The sequence below is a fragment of the Phlebotomus papatasi genome, chromosome 1 (assembly GCF_024763615.1).
Source record: "Phlebotomus papatasi isolate M1 chromosome 1, Ppap_2.1, whole genome shotgun sequence".
In the NCBI taxonomy this organism is placed as follows: domain Eukaryota; kingdom Metazoa; phylum Arthropoda; class Insecta; order Diptera; family Psychodidae; genus Phlebotomus; species Phlebotomus papatasi.
This window is the reverse complement of record NC_077222.1, coordinates 100,726,955-100,744,967: the sequence shown is the minus strand read 5'-3', so window position 1 is coordinate 100,744,967 and position 18,013 is coordinate 100,726,955. Positions and strand designations below refer to the sequence as shown.

At 31.8% G+C, this 18,013-nt stretch overlaps 1 protein-coding gene across 1 annotated transcript in view; it reads left to right on the top strand.

Annotated features, from left to right (window-relative positions):
* The window catches only part of LOC129810085 (hemicentin-1), a 140,440-nt gene that overhangs the window by 22,771 nt on the left and 99,656 nt on the right, over window positions 1-18,013 (top strand). The window lies entirely within an intron of this gene.

Genomic DNA, 18,013 nt, shown 5'->3' with positions numbered 1-18,013 from the left:
ATATGTCTATTCTTTACAATACATGATCCAACTGGTTTCATTATTGACATAAACAGAAACAATCTTTTGTAATTTTCGAAGGGAAATCATTTTTACGTCATCACAAATCGCTAGATTCCTATCAAACTGTCTCATTTTTCGTAAGATTTTCTATGCCGAAATTTCTGTAACAAAATTTGAATTCATATTATATCCAAAATTTAACGATTTTTGTGTTAATGCATTTTAAAAGGAATAAACATTTAAAGGAAAGAATCCATTGAATATTTGAAGATTAAATCCATAATTTTATTATTTTAGTTGCATATGGCTGAAGTTGCACTCAATGTGGGCGAAATTTCAAGCTGGGCAGAATTTGGCATATGTGCCCTACAGAAAGTAGAATTTGGAAACTTTGCTTTTAATATTTCATTTTAAACATTTTTGTTCTTCGAAACTTCTTGATTCTTCATCTTTTCGACACAGATGAAAAATAAGGTAATATCAATACAACTTTATACTGCCGATAACGCTAAGAACATTAGTTTTTTATTTATGTTTAATAAATTTCTTTGTATTTAGGGGTCTATCTGGAAGATGATTAACCCAATAAATCTTTATACGTTTTCTGAAATAATTGAAATGAAATTGATATGAAATTAAATAATAGAATTAATTGAGAATGAGAACTTTATATTCCATTTGAAATTTAAAATCGATTTGCATAGTATACTCACGGCCTGATTATTACCTTATTTTTTAAACTATTTCTACAAAATGTATGGAAGACTAAATTTCCAAAAAACGAAGAACAAGGGAAATAATAAAAAAACAATAAATAATACATTGGTAATAAAATCAAAATGATCAATTGATAAAGTAAAATTGCCCGTAAAAAAGCAATTTCGATCAACTTAATTAAAAATAATCATTTGTCAAAACTTCATCATCTTCATATTTCGAAAAATATTTTAATATTTTTGTGCACTTCCAATTTGCAATTCCGTTTTATTTGTACACTGATTAAACTTCATATTTACTGGAAATTTTTACCAAAATACTGTTCAATTTGCTGCAGTCAGTGTTATAAAATATTCTAGATAATTTTTTAACATCTCTTCAAAATGTTAAAATTTGTTCATATGGTGATATAATCCATTAGCTAGCAATGGAAAATTTAATTGAATGACACAGCTATAACAAAAGAGAAAAAACTAGAGTCAACACAAATTTATTGCTAAATTTATTCAAAGTGTTTACTAAATAATCAATTTTACCTATTTTTATTTTTGAACGAACAATTTGTTACCAGGCGCTGGAAGGGTTTTTTTTTATTTGCATCGGAAGGATTTTAGCTGTAAATTTTTATAATAAACATTTATTGATGCTACGCACAAAAAATATATTTGAGAGATACTGTGAATAGTGATTTTATTTTTGAAAACCATAATTAAAATAAAAATAAAAAATAGAGTTAAAGGAAATTAAATCAAAAAGCTATTTTAATATTTTTTGTGTTACTGTAGGGTTTTATGCATAAAATAATTAAAGAATTGCATTGCAGTGAATTTTAAATCAGCTAGATCAATAGCAAATAAATATTTATTTTTGCAGATACTGAGAAATTTTAGAATATAGAATTAATTATAAAAGATTATATAATATTTAGAATTATTCGGGTTATTTATTAGAATTGTAATATATATTATACATATTACATAGCTTTTTCATGGTTGGTCGAAAAAGTTCAAACTTATTCAAATATAGGGGAAGATTTTGCAGCTTCGTAATGTTACAGCTGAGTGAAAGTTGAATTAAATGAATCTGACCCAATTTTCCTTAATTTCACACGGAATTTTCTATATTGCACTTTCAATTGGTCACTGGTCATTTTCGAAATAACTGATGTTCTAAACGTTCAAAACGTGTTCTGTAAGACAGATTTGAAGTACTGGAAAAAATTCGAGGATTGCAAAAGGTGTGATTAGAGAGAACACACATTTTCAGAATGCAGTGAAAAAGTGGGTTTTCAAGTGTCATAAAAACATGTGTTAGAAAAATAGCACAAAATTGATTTTATAACGCATGATACTTTCTATAAACGGTTACTACAAGTAGATGAAAAATCCATCTAAACACTGATCTGAAAATTTTTGTATCTGGTGTAGAGTTAACGGTGAAAATGAGGCGTACGTAGGTGGAAAAATTTTGTACATAGCTTAAAAATTCACTAGAGGAAAGTGCCATGCTTGATACCATTGGTATCACCATTTCTTGGTGATACCATTTCTCAATAAACGTGACTGTGCAATATATTTTAAAAACTGACCACTTTTCCATAGTTATGAAAATATGCTTGCGATGAGGCACATATATATTGTGAAACATAGGAAATTTAGTTGCAGCTCTTCCGGTGTTCGCCAGAGAATTCATTTCTTTTCAAACAGAAAGACTTCGAGTTTTTACCAAAGCTTTCGACCCTTGAACAAAGACCGTTGAACAAAGTTCAGTTGAACAAAGACCGTCCAACGTAGAGAACGCCAATAGCAAAAAGATTCTTAGTAATACATTAAAATACTAGTGAAAAAAAGTCCCAAATAAATGTTTAAGTGGCAAAGTGTAATGGTTAACAGACGACTGACGAAAATTCAAATTGTAAAACGACTTTAATTGAGTAAGCAGAAGAGTATAAAATTGTTCAAGTTAAAAGATTCTAAAAAAAAAACATTTCTCAGCCCACTGAGGAAGACCCACACCAAGGGTCGAAAGCTTTGGTAAAAATTCGAAGTCTTTCTGTTTGAAAAGAAACGAATTCTCTGGCGAACACCGGAAGAGCTGCAACTACGTAGAACTGGCCAGAAACACATTGCATAGGAAATTTAGTCATTACGAAGCTTCCATATGCTATCAAGCATGGGCACTTTCCACTACTAAATTTTATATTTATTTTCCTGTAGAGGAAAATCTAAGGATTTCCAGTAATTTTGTGAGGTAGGATTATAAACCTATTGAATAAGAGATTTTTTGACATAGGGGAAGTGCTCATAATTGTTTGTACTTCACCACAGCTAAATAAGACTGAAGTAAACACGAAGTTCTGTCATATTTCTCGTAAGCAACTGCTCACACTGAAGTTTCAACAAAGCAATTTTAACTCAAATCATATTCAAAATTTAACGTATTTAGTGTTAAAATCTTCCAAAAAGAACAAATATTTAGATAAAATTCATTATTCATCAAATATTGGAATAAAAATCCATAATTTTAATTAATATATTTTTAGTGTCCAATTTTCCCCACCAAGTGTCCAAAATTAGAAGCTGTCCGAAATTATGAACTCTTCCTCTATTGTAGGAAGAAATGCAAAATTTCTTTCAAAATAACGATTTTGGTCGAAAATCGTTATTTATCGTCCAAAATTATGAGCACTTCCCCTAGTGGTATAATTGATTCAACTTGTGTGGCATTCGGTAAAAAATCTTAAAACTTGGAAATCAGTTTTCTGTACGAAGCTGCACAAGTTTCCCCTATATCTTCATACAACAAAAATCTTGTTATTAAAATTTCATTTTATACTGTGGAATAATACACCACTCGCAGAAAAAATTATGAAAGAGGAAAGAAACTTTGTGTTGAAGTTGGAAAGTATAAAAAATCTTTTAAAATAGACCTTTCAACAACCTTTTTTTCATAATTTTTGTGCTTTCTTGCTTTAAATGGTGCGTGCTTACTAAAGCCATGAAGGTGTAGAATAAATCGTATATTTCTAGACTAAAAAAAAAAGGATTTCAGTTTTATTTATTATTTGAAATACTTGTTAGAAGACCAATTTTAATCCGACTGAGTTTACATTTCGATTTTCGCGGATAACTGACCAAAGAGTACATGTGTTCACACTCCATTAACGATTAGTCAATATGGGGATTTCAGTTTTGGAGATGCATGGTGATTTTTTTCATTTGCATTAATCGTCAGATAATCGTACAACTCAACATTGATTCGACTTCAATCACGTGTTAATCATAATAACATATTTTAATTTAGATACATCGTTGGTTAATTTGTGAGAGAGAGTATAAAGCAAATTATTGGGATCACATTGGAGCGATTTAAATGGTCACATTCCGACTAAATGAACGTGACACGTAAAATAAATTAGTGACATATGTTTGCGTGGCTAGATTCCACGCACAAAAGTATATCTAATTAATATTTAATTAAATATTTCTTCTATGAACATTTATAGAACTTAACACTACGCTGTGCGTTTTTGTTGGAGAAATGCTTGGTCTTTCCGAAATTATTTCCATTTCATTTATTTGGTCTGGAAAATTAAAATTTGTCGGTGTGACAGGTGGAAAATATAATTGAAATATTTTTGAAACATACACCTAGCGTATATAAAATATTTTCCTGGATTTTTGATATTTGAAGCGGTGTGTTTTTTCTCAATTATGATCTGAAATTTGACACTAAGCTAATTGGCGTTAATCTTTGGTAAGAAATAAAAGCATCTGTTTGTCAGTAAATCGTTGGAGCAATAAATTAAATAATTACCTTATTAGTTGTCTATATTCAATTTCAGTAAAATATCAAATAAATAAATATACGTTAGTTGGTGAAGAGAACTTTGTCATGAGCTTAATATTCTTGGCTCTTAATTAGCTATTCATGAATTGAATGAAAATCTAATTTGAACTTCATTAATATCACTATTTGAAATAGATATTGAGAATTGTTCATTTCCAAACGAAATATTGCGCAAATTAATTTTTAAGGTGTTGATTTTGGACTTCCAGAAGTATGAGGATGAAAATATGTTTCATCTTTCTCGAGAGAGAGGAAATTTCATTTTCAATTTACACGATGGAAAGGAAAGGGAAGTATAGACTGGTGAATTCTAAAAAAGAAATGTGACGACAGAGAAATCTCCAAAAATTCCTCAACTGAGATGATATTGGAGTTCATTAAACTCCTTACCTAATTTCTATTGCTTCATTTTTACCCATTTCCGAATGAGATAAAAATGTTAACAAAAATAATTTCCTTCTGTGAAATATTCCAATAAAACACCTCAGGTATTATAGATATATATATTTTTTTAATTAAAATATATAGCAATGACCTATATAGCTGATGTTGATAGTATTTTAAATATTTAGCCAACAGCGATTAATGCATTCTCACTTTTTGTTGAGGTTTATGAAAATGTTCATTGCTCTGTGAACTTACTCATTATTTTCAGATAAAGCTAATTGGATAATTTTCGATATGAGATAATTTCTGTGAATTCAAATTTATGTGGTATAAAATTTATGAGTATATAACAAATAAATGAAAAGGAAAAGCACATACGGAGCTTAAAAACCAACTCTATTCGCAAAATTTGTGGCTATGCAGTGTTAATGCAGTGCATTAATAAACTTCTGGAAAGATCCTTTATTCTGGAATTTAATACCCCAAATGATCTATTTTCAAATATTGTGATTTTCGTACAAAAGTTTAAGGAGAGTATGTTCCATTTGAAAAATAACTAAACTTTTTCTTGCATTAAAAAATATGAAAAAGTTTCAAAAATTATAATAACTTCAGCTTGAATTCGTAGATTACGTAAAAGAAACCGATAAATCAATTGTGCACCTGTTACATAGGTACAAAACCCATTAGAACTTGCCATTATACAAATGAACAAAAGAAACTGAATTTGATCAACAAAAAATTAAATTTGATTAGTATTAAATTAACTGGAAAATAAATAGATTTTCACGATTTTTATTTTAAGTTTAACCCATTACTTACCATGGTATTATACATCATACGCATCATTAAGTGATTTTAGATGATTTATTCCTGGGCAACTGGGCAATTGCTGTCGGGAATGGATTTTTAGTAACTTTAGTTCTTCAATTACTTAGGAAAAATAGTCCGACAAAGATGAAAGTAGAATTTGTTATTGTTTTCTGGCTTCGCGGAAGGTCATGCAAAATTTTTACTCAAAATGGCGGACGAGAAATTCGATATCCCGTCGAGTTTATTAAAATTGGCCTTTTTCCTCTTTCCTGATTTGAATTCTGATTGCCAATTTGTTTCCTTGGATAGTTACCCCATCTAAAGCAATAGAGTTTATAATGAATTAATGTACAGAATTTAAATTCGGAGACCGTTAAGACGTGTGTTTGACAGGGGCTTCCCGCACCCCCATGATAGATAATTTTTTTTCTTTTCAAAAAAAATCATCTATTAATCTGTAGGAAACTAATTCCAAAATATAAACATTCTATCTCAAGTATTTCTGGTACATTGACTGAATGGGTTAAGGCCCTTAGACATTGCATTGTATAAACGTAAACCTATTCCTGATGAATTGTGTACGTTTGAAAAAATCCTGGCTGTTCTGAATGTTACTCATGATTCAAGATTCATTCATGTCAGATTCATTAAAGGAATACTAGAAAAATATGAAGTGTTCGAAGCTTGAAAGACTTACCCTACCTGTCTATACCTGGCTGAGAGAGTGAGATCGGTCTAGAACGTCAGAGAAGAAGGACGAGTGGACTTGGGTCTCTCGAAGGAATCTAGCTGGGTGCTAGAAGGTGTGGGCTGCTTGATGCTTTAAGAGAGCTCTTTCCTCTCAATTCTTCCAATCTAATGCACTAGATACACTTATGAATTAAGCTGAGAGTTGGCTTATCGTAATTATAATTTGGAAATCACGTGGCTAAGTGGATAGAGTAGTGGATCTATGGCGCAGAGATCTCTGGTTCCAGCGACGAATCGTGCTCAGAGTTTGATAAGCTTGAAGCATACCTTTTGACTGACCATTATATATATATATATTTAATCAAACACTGCCACTATCCCCTCTATATACATTCCCTAATGTTTTTTTTTTCTAAAATCTAAGCCAAATTGATCAATTTTTGTCTAATTCAAAACTCACATTTGGGAAGATTTTTTTCCATGAGATTATTGTTGAGCGAGATGCCCGACATGTCCACAATTTTTTTTTTCACTAGAAGCACCTCGCAAAAATCTTTTAAATTTTTCACTATATAAGTTTTTTAAATAAAAAATCACTGATGCACAACACCCCAGAGGTTCGAGCGAGATTATGAGGCACAATAATTATTTTTAAGGAAAACAATATTTTTCTTTTTTTTAGCATATTTTACTTATTTTCCTCATATTTCTTGTCGGCACTCTATTTTTTTAAACCACAAGACACTTCACTACTTGTAGATTATGACTATGAATTATTTTGACTGCCATTTGACAACACTGCACTGAGAGAAATCCGAAAAAGTTAAAATAATATTCCGGTAATGTTAATTTTACCCTGCATTATTGATCCTAAATCGGTGTTAATATTGTGCTTTTCAGGTGTATTATGGGTTAAAATTACCCTTTTTTCATGTTGATTTTACCCTCAGAAGGTATAACATTAAAATTAAAAAATGTTGAAATATTTTTACACCTAAAAAGTGTTAAAGTTACGTGGAAAAAAAGTTAATCGCACCCTCTTTTTATCTCAGTGTGGAAGCCATTGGAGATTTTCTAGTGAGACGGTAGGGGAAAGTGACCATGCTTGATACGATCCAAGCTTGATAATAACTATTTTTTTCTTGTGTTAATCAATAGTTGTGACTCTTAGCAGTATGTTTTAATAGCTGGTCCTAAGTCTCACACTTCCTGAAAAAATTAGGAACCTAGCTCTTTTTTCCTAGTTTCAGGAAGCAAAAATCAAAAATAGGTCCAAAACTGTAATTTCAATACATGATATTTCATAAGTTTTTTCTTAATTAATGTCGCTGTTCAGGAAAACTACTATCATAGGCACATAGAGGGTTCATCAGTATTAATATTTATGTAAAAATATTTTTACTTGGGAACACTGTTTTTGTGGGTGGTGACAAATTCATAAATTCTACCTGTGTCCATCCTATATTTTAAAAAGGGTCCATGAATGATAATTTAAAAGTGGTAACTCTATCATTAGATGTGATTCTTTCATAATTACACCTATTGTAATCCTCCAATTTTATCGACAATTGACATAGCCTTCAACCCTGTTGCCTGAATTTTAAGGTTGCAAAGTGACATTTTCTTGGACTCAAAGTGAAAAAATGGTTTTCGCTAGTGCCCTAATCTCATAAAAACATGGCTTAGAAAAAATTACATAAAAGTGATTTTAAAACTAATAACCAGTCGTACAAACGATTTAAGCAGATAGATTAGAGTTTCGTCTAAATATTGATGTGCAATTTTTTGTATCCGGTGAAATTTTTACAGGGAAAATGGGCCTCCGAATTGTCGAATCAATTATTATACAGGAAGGCCTTGAACCCAACTTGTATAAAAATCGCCACTGAATTTCCATTTTCTTCTTGAAGAAAATCTAAGGTTTTTCAGGAACTATTTGAGGTGGGATTATGAACCTAATAAGTGAGACATTTTTTTTATCATAGTGGAAGAATCGCTTCGGTTTGTGTGGTAATCAGAAAATAATCACAAATCTTGGAAATCATTTTACAGTATAAAGCATGGTCACTTTCCCCTACTTCGCTCAAGTAACGCCAGCTCTTAGTTGTTCTGTTTTAGAACACATCTTTTAATTCAAAGCACGACATGTTTGGGTTGATTCGGCTCTTGAAATATTCTTACACGCAAGAGCTGCTTTTTTGCAAATCCCATACAAAGTTAGAACTGCCTTTTTCTGAGTGTTAATTCAAGTCTCAACACCGTAACCTCCTTATTCTGTATCAGACGGATCAAATTCGCATTTTTTGTTAAAGATTTTTAATTTTAAAGTGTCAAATATCCTTATAATTAGATAAAAATAGATGAAGCACTTAACATAAATCATTAAGCTTTCCTTAACTTAGCGTCAATAAATTATGTTAAAGCCACTGTCTTATAATTGTATAAGTTAGTAATTCAATCTCTTTCACGAAACTTCTTAATTTCAATAATAAATTAACAAGAAAGGGCACTGTATTTTATCAGTTTAAACTTTAAAGAATAATTTGCTATTATTCATAATTTTCCCAAAAAATTCTTCAAGTTAGCTGAACCTCAGGTCTGAAGCTCGTATGATATTCTTTTTTGAAAGTGGGGCAATTTTCAAGAATAATTAATAATACTTTTTCGGATATCTAAACTTCAAAATCAGAGATGGTTTTTCCATTCACAACAATTCATTGGAATAAAAAGTGTAGAGGAGACCAGGGCAGAATTTGCGAAAAACTTGTTTAAGTCAGATTGATAAACATTTCAATAGGAAGGGAGGTTCAATCCCCAGAAGAAATAGTAGTTTGCTTGATATTTTTTCTAAGAAAATTATAACACCCCGCTGCTTATTTATATCGTTGCCTAATAGTACCCTGGTCTCCCCTAAATTCAAAATAATGGAATAATAAATTTTTGGCATATAATTTAGACTATCTTTATTGTCCTTGATGATTAAGATTTAAAGATAAGTGAATTGGTCAGCATAAAGTGTATTGGAAATTATTATTTGCTTCCCGGTAATGGGTCTTTACAAAAACATCAGCAAGTTGAATTGAGCCATTGTATTTCTAATTCTCAAATATCACGATTATGCTCATAAGTCAAATTACTTAAGCTATACAATTTTTTAATTATTCTTCTATCTGCTTAATATACCAAGTAATCGCAAGATTAATAGGGAATTTCCTACTTTTTCTGGTAGTAATTGAACCCTGAACTTCTAGCTGAGATTGTCCCCTTGATTTTCGAGTAATTCTCTCCAACCGTACCTTAAAATATTTCAATCAAATGACTCTTTCCTCCCCTTCGTGCGACATACTTCTATCAGAAGCACAATAAATAATTTACCATTTTCTACTGGAACTTTTTAGAATTTCAATGCAATCAAGAAATGAGCGGGGAGTTGGTGAATACAGTTTTTTCTTCTCCTTTTCCACTATTTAAGATGATGATTTCATCACTTTCATTGTACCTATATGGAAACAGGTTGCCTTACGACTTTTTTTTTCTTAGTCGCAACCACAAGCGCTCTATTGAGGAATGAAGAAATTATAGAGGGAATGAAAAAAAAAGAATAAACAATTTAGTTCTTTTTAGCGGTGTATACAATTGAAAAAAAAATCAGAGTCTGTCACGGTCGTGTAACTTCCAGAAATAGCTATTTGTAATTAACATACACTTATACACTAATACAATAGATGGACAGGGCGATTGTAATCATGAGGAATGACAGAAATAATTTGAGACCGCTGCTAAGAGCAATATTTTAGCCTCAACATAAAACAATAACACAAGCAGACAAAACACTTCTTTTCCCTCCAATTTTCTTCCGAAAAAAGCCCTTCCGACTAACGCCAAAACGTCTCTATCATTACGGTTGTGTAGGAGGGATATGTTTGAGCGAGTATTAATACAAATGAGATTATTTATATAATTCACTTTATTAGAATAGCAGTGATTTATGATTAGCTTCGTTAATTTATTATCTCCCCGGAGACCCACATCAAACATATTCGACTTGTACCAACATTTTCGTGAAAGCTTCTTCTCCCCCTTTTCTTGTTGCGCAACATGAAAGGAGCCATCCAGATTAAAACACGGAAGATTCTCTGATCTCACACACAACACAGACGTTGCTGAGTGATATATTTTATTTATTTTAAATTGCCAACAACTTTATAAATCACTTTACAGTACATACTTTAATATACATGCATATACAAATTACGCTGCACATTTCAGCAATCATGCAAAATTATTTATGAGGTGTAGCAGAGGAATTTAATGCAGTGCTAATCAAATTTTCAAGAGAAATGTCTAAAATACATGACATTTTATTGCTCGGACTTTAAGAGAGAGAGATATCACATATTTATAAATTCTTTCAATTTTTCAATACTTCGACATATTTGTGCTTCACATCAAGAAATAATATTTTAATGTAACTGATCTGATTTGTTTTAGAGGTTTTAGACAAATATAACACAAAGTTTACCTGGGTTTTGTCCTCTTTTACAACTAAACACACCATTTTAAAGCTTTTTGAGTTGTTCCTCATTCCGATTTACCGTCATACACTTTCGTCTAGTACTAGGTTTTGGGATTCATTGCATTATTTATTTGTAAAGAGAAAACAACTTCGTTGGTCACTTAAGGGATTATCTTAAGGGCTGGATGAACTGAGTGAATTCCATTTTACTCAAATGTGCTCAGAATTTCGAAAGCCAAAATCGGAGACTTAAAATATAGAAGAGGTATGTGCAAGACGCGTGGTCCTTTAAAGGGACGTTGCAGTAACCTAAGAAGTAAGTAAAATCGAAAAGCGAAAATCCCGAAAGAGCTAAAATCTGAAGGCCTAAATTACGAAAGCTAAAATTCTGAAAGCCAAAATCTCTTACTCCAAAATCCTGAAAGCCAAAATCCCTAACGTTAAAATCCCGAAATAGTCAAAACCAGTTAGCCATATTACGAAAGCCAAAATCCCGAAAGCCAAAATCCTGGAAGCTAAAATTTCAGAAGCCAAAATTGTGAACACCGAAACCCGAATGGGCCAAATCCTGAAATTAAGGATGATAATGTGTTGAGGAATTTCGTAAAATTCGTAAAATTTCTCTTTGCCTCCAGCAAAGGGCGAGTACAATTGTGGGCCTAGCTATGACACCTTTAAGAGTTCGGGATTTTGGTGTTTGGAAATTTAGCTTTCGAGATTTTGACCGGGACCCCATTATTATTATTGTTATGTTCTAAAAACAAAAAAAACTTTCAGTTCAGTATATTCTCTTAATTCCTGACAAATTTGAACAAATTATAGGATATAGATAATTCACTTACTTGCATATCGAGTGCGATAACCGTTTCCTAATCTTAGTCTGAATGAATTCATCGTGATTAATGCCTATCAGACTGTTAGTGGATCGGAGGCTAGGCTAGCTTCTTGTTCTGAATACATGGGGTCTACTCCCTAAAAACTTTTACAGTATTCTATTATTATAATTATAATTTTACAGGTAACCGAACTAGATTACCTGTCTCGATAAATTATTTAAGGCGTATTTGTTTGACAAAATTTACCGCTTGGTAGCGTTTATGCGACCTACAGGTAAATGAGGTTTGTCAATAGAGTTACGATACTGTGCCATATTCGGAAACTGGGCTATTGTGCTAGATACACTTACGACTTAAGCCGAAAGATGACTTAATGTAAATATAATCAAAATAATGAATATACAAAATTCTCATCAGTTTCCCAATAACTAAGCCGTTTCTCGGCTGAAGTCGTAAGTGTGTCCAGCATGTAGAGCATCTAGTCTGAAGGTCGCTTGAGGGTTTGACCTTCAAAGATCCGTTTTTCTGGTTTATGTTCGATTCCATGATTTAATAAAACATTCGTTTTTGCACGCTCTTAACATGGAATGGGATTCTGTAATAGTGGTAATGGTTATTCCCCAGTTTAACAGTAAACTTAATGCTAAATCGGTGCGGTACTACACGACTTTACATTTTTTCCGAGATGACATTAGTGCAAGGATCTGAACGGGTGATTGAATAATCAAGATTGATTGCAAGCACTTCCATCAAGTTTAGGGTAGGGGAAGGATCAGAAGATGTAGACACCATCAGAAGATGTAGATCGTCTACTAGCATCATTAAATCAGTAACAATATTGGCATACTAGGTCCCAAATGAAGCTGGGGTATTCCTAAAGAATACTCAGCCTTTAATTTATGCAAATAACATAAGACGGAGGGTCCTTTCTCGGACCGTTACACTTGTAAAGTCACAGAGCTTCACAAGAGGATTTTGGGAAAACCAGGGATTAAGTGGCGTGAAACATCGGCCCACCACACGAGCCGAGGCACTCCCTATAACAGCCTCTTTAATTGGATATTCGGACTGGCGTTATTAATGTATGATTGAGGATTTTCCGGTGATCGCCAATGGGAATGAAGTCACCTCAAGATTAAAAATACTTTTTTAATCTTCCCCAGAGCTTTCAGTCCGGATATGGACCTTCTTCAGTGGTCGACTAAACTATGTTTCTTGATTTCTTGAGGATCGTTTCTCTTATTCACAATAATGTAAATCATCACTATCAGGAACTATCAATTGGGACGGTTTTTTAATACTTTCTCTAAACTGTGTGATCTAATTTCTAATTTTTGATACAGATACTCTTTTTCCACGCAATTTGGAGCTTCTATTTTAATCTTAGTACTTCTAGTTTAGTCGATCACTGAAGAAGGTCCATATCCGGACCGAAAGCTCTGGGGAAGATTAAAAAAGTGTTTTTAATCTTGAGGTGTTTTTATTCCCACTGGCGATCACTGGAAAATCTTTAATCAAACATCATCTTTAAGTTCGATTTAAGCGTCAAGTTCTGACCGTTACCCACTGTGCCTGTTAGGAAAAGACAAAGACTTATCTAAAGGATGCGTTACCCAGGGGATGAATTTCGGTCCCCATTTAGGCATGACTTAACACACTCAAGGGTCAAAAATCCGCCGTAGAATCTTCTTCTCAGTCGTGAACAAGAGGTCATAGCTTTGCTTGCAACGATCTTACATTTCACCGTCCCGAACGGAAGAAGTTTCGTTTCGACATGTATTCAATTTTTGGAGTACTGAACTCGAGCATGCCGCAAAGTGTTGTATATTGTAACTACCGCTCCTCGATAAACATCAAGTTGTTTGACCCTTTTGACCAAAATAAAAGAACCATTTAATTGATTGGTCACTTTCACAAAACCATTAAATTGAAGTATCTCCTAATGTATTCATCTAATGTAATTGCGGTATATAGCACTAAAAATTCACTCCAATGCGCTTATTTGTTTGGTAATAACACCATCAAAAAAAAATCCACCCCTCAATTTATGGATGGTGGTATATCACGTAGAGCCTAATCGATATATCAATAAGTATGCTCATATGTTCAATTGCTGGAAATATTAATATTTGCATCGAAAATACCCACAATCGGATCTAGATTGAATATAGATTATTTAGGCACTTGGGTACATCTAAATTTGATTATAATACGAATATTTCTGTATTTTATTTGTGTATCGATTGCCTGGAGCTCTGGCTTAAGATGATACGCTCATCTTCTTAGATTTTGCTGATACTCTTACCATGAAATCAAGTTCAAGTGACTCCAATGCCGTGGTTCACCTTTCAGACATTATAGAACCATCGTTTTTTATGCAATAAGTTCAATCGATATTGCATCCAGAATCACCATCTTTCTCGTACCGGATAATACAATCAATTTTCTTCTATTATTCATTTACTGAATGACGCCAACTCGCACCAAGGTACAAAAAAATAGGTGGAGTTGTACGATGAAGAAGATATTTTGTATTATAATATAGAAAATTTTCTGTATGCTTCGTTCGCATTATATTCTCATTATGTTGCACAAGACTTCTTATTAAATTATCTTGAAGCGCTACACAAAATTTTCTGCCTATCTGAGTGTGATTTTATTCATTTTGATTGAAGTCTCGTAATTATTTTCCATTTTCTCTTTAACGTCAATCACAATTGAATCTTTATTAAATCAATAGAAAAAAAAATCATAATAACGCTCCAATGGCAAATCAGGAAAAAAATTGAGAGAGAATAAAGAGTTAATAACCAACCATATAAATAATTAAATTGAACATAAATATCATATAATTCCATCAAATGACCAACTTTTCTTTATCACTTATTCATTTTGTTTCAATATTTTTAATATCGCTAAAATAACGCTGATACACTCGCCCTAAAATTATTCATGGCTTTATGTCAATGGAAATGCAATGAAATCACTCATGCTGGATACACTTTTTTCAGTTTTTTTTTTTTCATTGTAAAAAAGCTTTACATTAATTAGCAATAAATACAGTGCATTTAATTTTGATTCAACAAAACTATATTACCAAGTAATGAAGAGGTTTACACGATGACAGTCAAATTGTATAATGCGATAATTATTTATTTCAATATTAATTTCTCGATTGCATTTTAATTTTAAAAAGGGATTTTAATATTTTATTGTTTGTTTATTTCTTTGCGGATGCATAGATACGCTACAACAGATTGAGTTACATCAGGTGAAATCGGTAGTAAAGTCGTAAATTTGATAAAGGGCGGTAGTGTATAAAAAATTCGAAATGCTCCAAGGCTCGAATGGGATGCTATACACCTTTTAATGGGACATGAGCTTCGAATTGAGCATTATACATTTTTCAAAGTTAAAGCTTAAACAGTTATACACAGCGTATTGCTCAATGAATTGGGGCAATTTTGTATTAGTTGGAAAGGTCTTCGAATCCTCCATAATTGTAAACTAATTTGTGAACGTAACGGCGTTATCACACTTGCACATTAAAATTTTAATGTGATTCACATTAATTGTCGCTTGTGAGCGTCCAAATATGTTATTTGTGTCTTTAAGTCATTTAATATTTGGGGTTTTTCTATTTATTGATAAAGAAGTGGACTTGGCCTGCAAAAATAAGTTTAAATTTACCTAAAGCATAAATATTTTTCACATTAAAAAATTAAAGAGAAAATCGCATTAATTTTTCGCATTAAAGCTATAAATCAATTTATATCAAATTTTGAGGGCCAAGTCTACCTTTTTATCAACAAATAGATCAAATTTTGAATATAAAATGATTCAAACACACAAATTACACATTTGGACTCTCACCAGCGACAATTAATGTGAATCATATTAAAATTTTAATGTGCAAGTGTGATAACACAGTAACGATTACGAACTGATTATTTTCTTTTGCTTCAAAAGAAAATATTTTTCAACGAAAAATGTCAAAAACATCCTTGAGTGACGTATGAGTGAGTGAGGGTAGTTTCACACATACATGAGTTCCGAAAATTTAATATTATGTTATATAAAAATAGGTAATTAATGGGAAATGTTCAGAATATATTCTCAAATAGACGATTTCCAAGAGAAAATGAGTCAAATGAAGCAAATCTTAAAAATAATTTCTACTTGGCGAAATTACCCCCACACTCTGCTAAAACTAATCCCATTTCTATGACGGTATATTCCATAAATTATGCATTTTGCAGGAGAATAGAGGAAACCTGATAATCTGATAATAAATTTTTAAAAGTTAAAAGTTTTAAGATATTCGAAAAGGAATAGAGAATATAAAAATGTATTGAAATTTCAAGCATTCTTTTTTATTATATTAATCATATTAGTTTTAAATAACTTATTTTTCAAAATTTGTGCATTTATTCGTGTTTTCAGCACAAAAGTTTTTGAATTTTTCATTAGAGATTTAAAAAATGAAGCAAAAATGGTAAAAACCTTACATTAAAAGTGATTTTTACTCTATGCGTATTTCGTCTCCAGCTGGCTTAAATCTAAAGCTGGTTTTTTTCTTTAAAGACTTTTTTTTGACAAAAACAAGGGGTGGTATGATGACTTCTTCTCGACAGTATCAATTATTGAAAGTTGCATTTTTCGTAGCTAATATAAATATTTATCAACGCTCACATTTTTGAGGAATGGCACAATGAATGTTCCAATAATTTGTAGGGGAGACCGGGGCACTTTTAGCCAGCAAATGTGGCTTTTTTTCGCGCATGATTTGTGAAAAATGATAAGGTTTGTCTAATATTTTTATGTTTCATAAGTAGCATTAGAATATTGGCTATATGAAACAGTGTAGTTCAAAGCTCTAAAATCCTTGACTTTTCCTTGAGAGGATAATGAAAAAAGTATGACACATTGGCTACAAGTGCCCCGGCCTGGGTAGATATAGCCACTTTTGGGGTACTAATTGATATCAATTTTTCAGGCGAAATTTTAAACAGGAGATACCAAATATTGTTTTACATGATACACTGAAGCCCACTGATATTAAATATGTCATTTAAAGCTAAAGAAAAGGGCTTTAGCCGACTTTTTTATGACATTCTTGTAATTGCGGCAAAATTGTTGAAAACATTAGTAGTTAGTTAGTTAGTTAGTAGTTATTTTTAACTCCGTTCCAAGTGATCTGCGTAGGTCTGCAGATGGCATCCGACGCTTTTTTCAGGATTAATCTTAAGAGAACACTTATTGGATTTTTTTTCTTATTTAATTTTCATTTACCTTTCTTATACTATTGTAAATCGTTCTTTTATTTTTCTTTTTCCTTTTTTTTGGTGCTGTTTTTTAACTTGTTTTTCTTTTTTCTTTATAACAATTGTAAGAGGGATGAACCCTATTTTTGTGATTGAATAAATATTACTATTACTATTACTATAACATCTTGAAAAAAACTATTTCACAAATTGTTCATCCGAATGGCAATATTGCATGGATTATCAATAGTACTTTTTCATCTAACAATTATCCATGTATTAGTGAAAAATCATTGATAGTTTTAGCCTGCCACGGAAGAGTGGCTACAAGTGCCCCGGGGGATGTTTCAGTGTTTATCATCTTACATAAAAAAGTAGATAATTAATGTCCAAGTGAAAAATATCTCTTAATTAAATTTATTAAACCAGAAACAAAGTTAAACTATGATATTTTGACTAACAACTCAGAAAACCAATTGCTGGTTCAAAAACTGTAACATCAAAGTCACAATTTTATACCCATTTTATAAAAAATGCTTCAAAATTGTAGGATAACAGGATCAGAGTTATAAATATTTCTGGAAATATGGTGATGTGTTCCTACTTTCATTAAAAAAATACTTTGCTCGATGTACATTTTAAGAAAAACTAGAAAAATCCACTGACTAATTCTACCCCTGGCTATAGGTACCCCGGTCTCCCCTACATGGCCAAAAAGTCTTACTCTACCTTACATTGTTTTGCAAAATTAAAAAAAAAAACTTCAATTTGAGTGAATTGTAGTTTTTTTTAGCGCCGACCGCTGTATAGTGTTGATGACTACAAAATTTCGTTGAACAACCAAATTGTTCAATTATTTTAAAACATACCTTAGGGGAAGGTGGGACTACATTGAATCTAGGTCTGCATTGAAAACGCCAAGGGGGCAACCAGTTTGA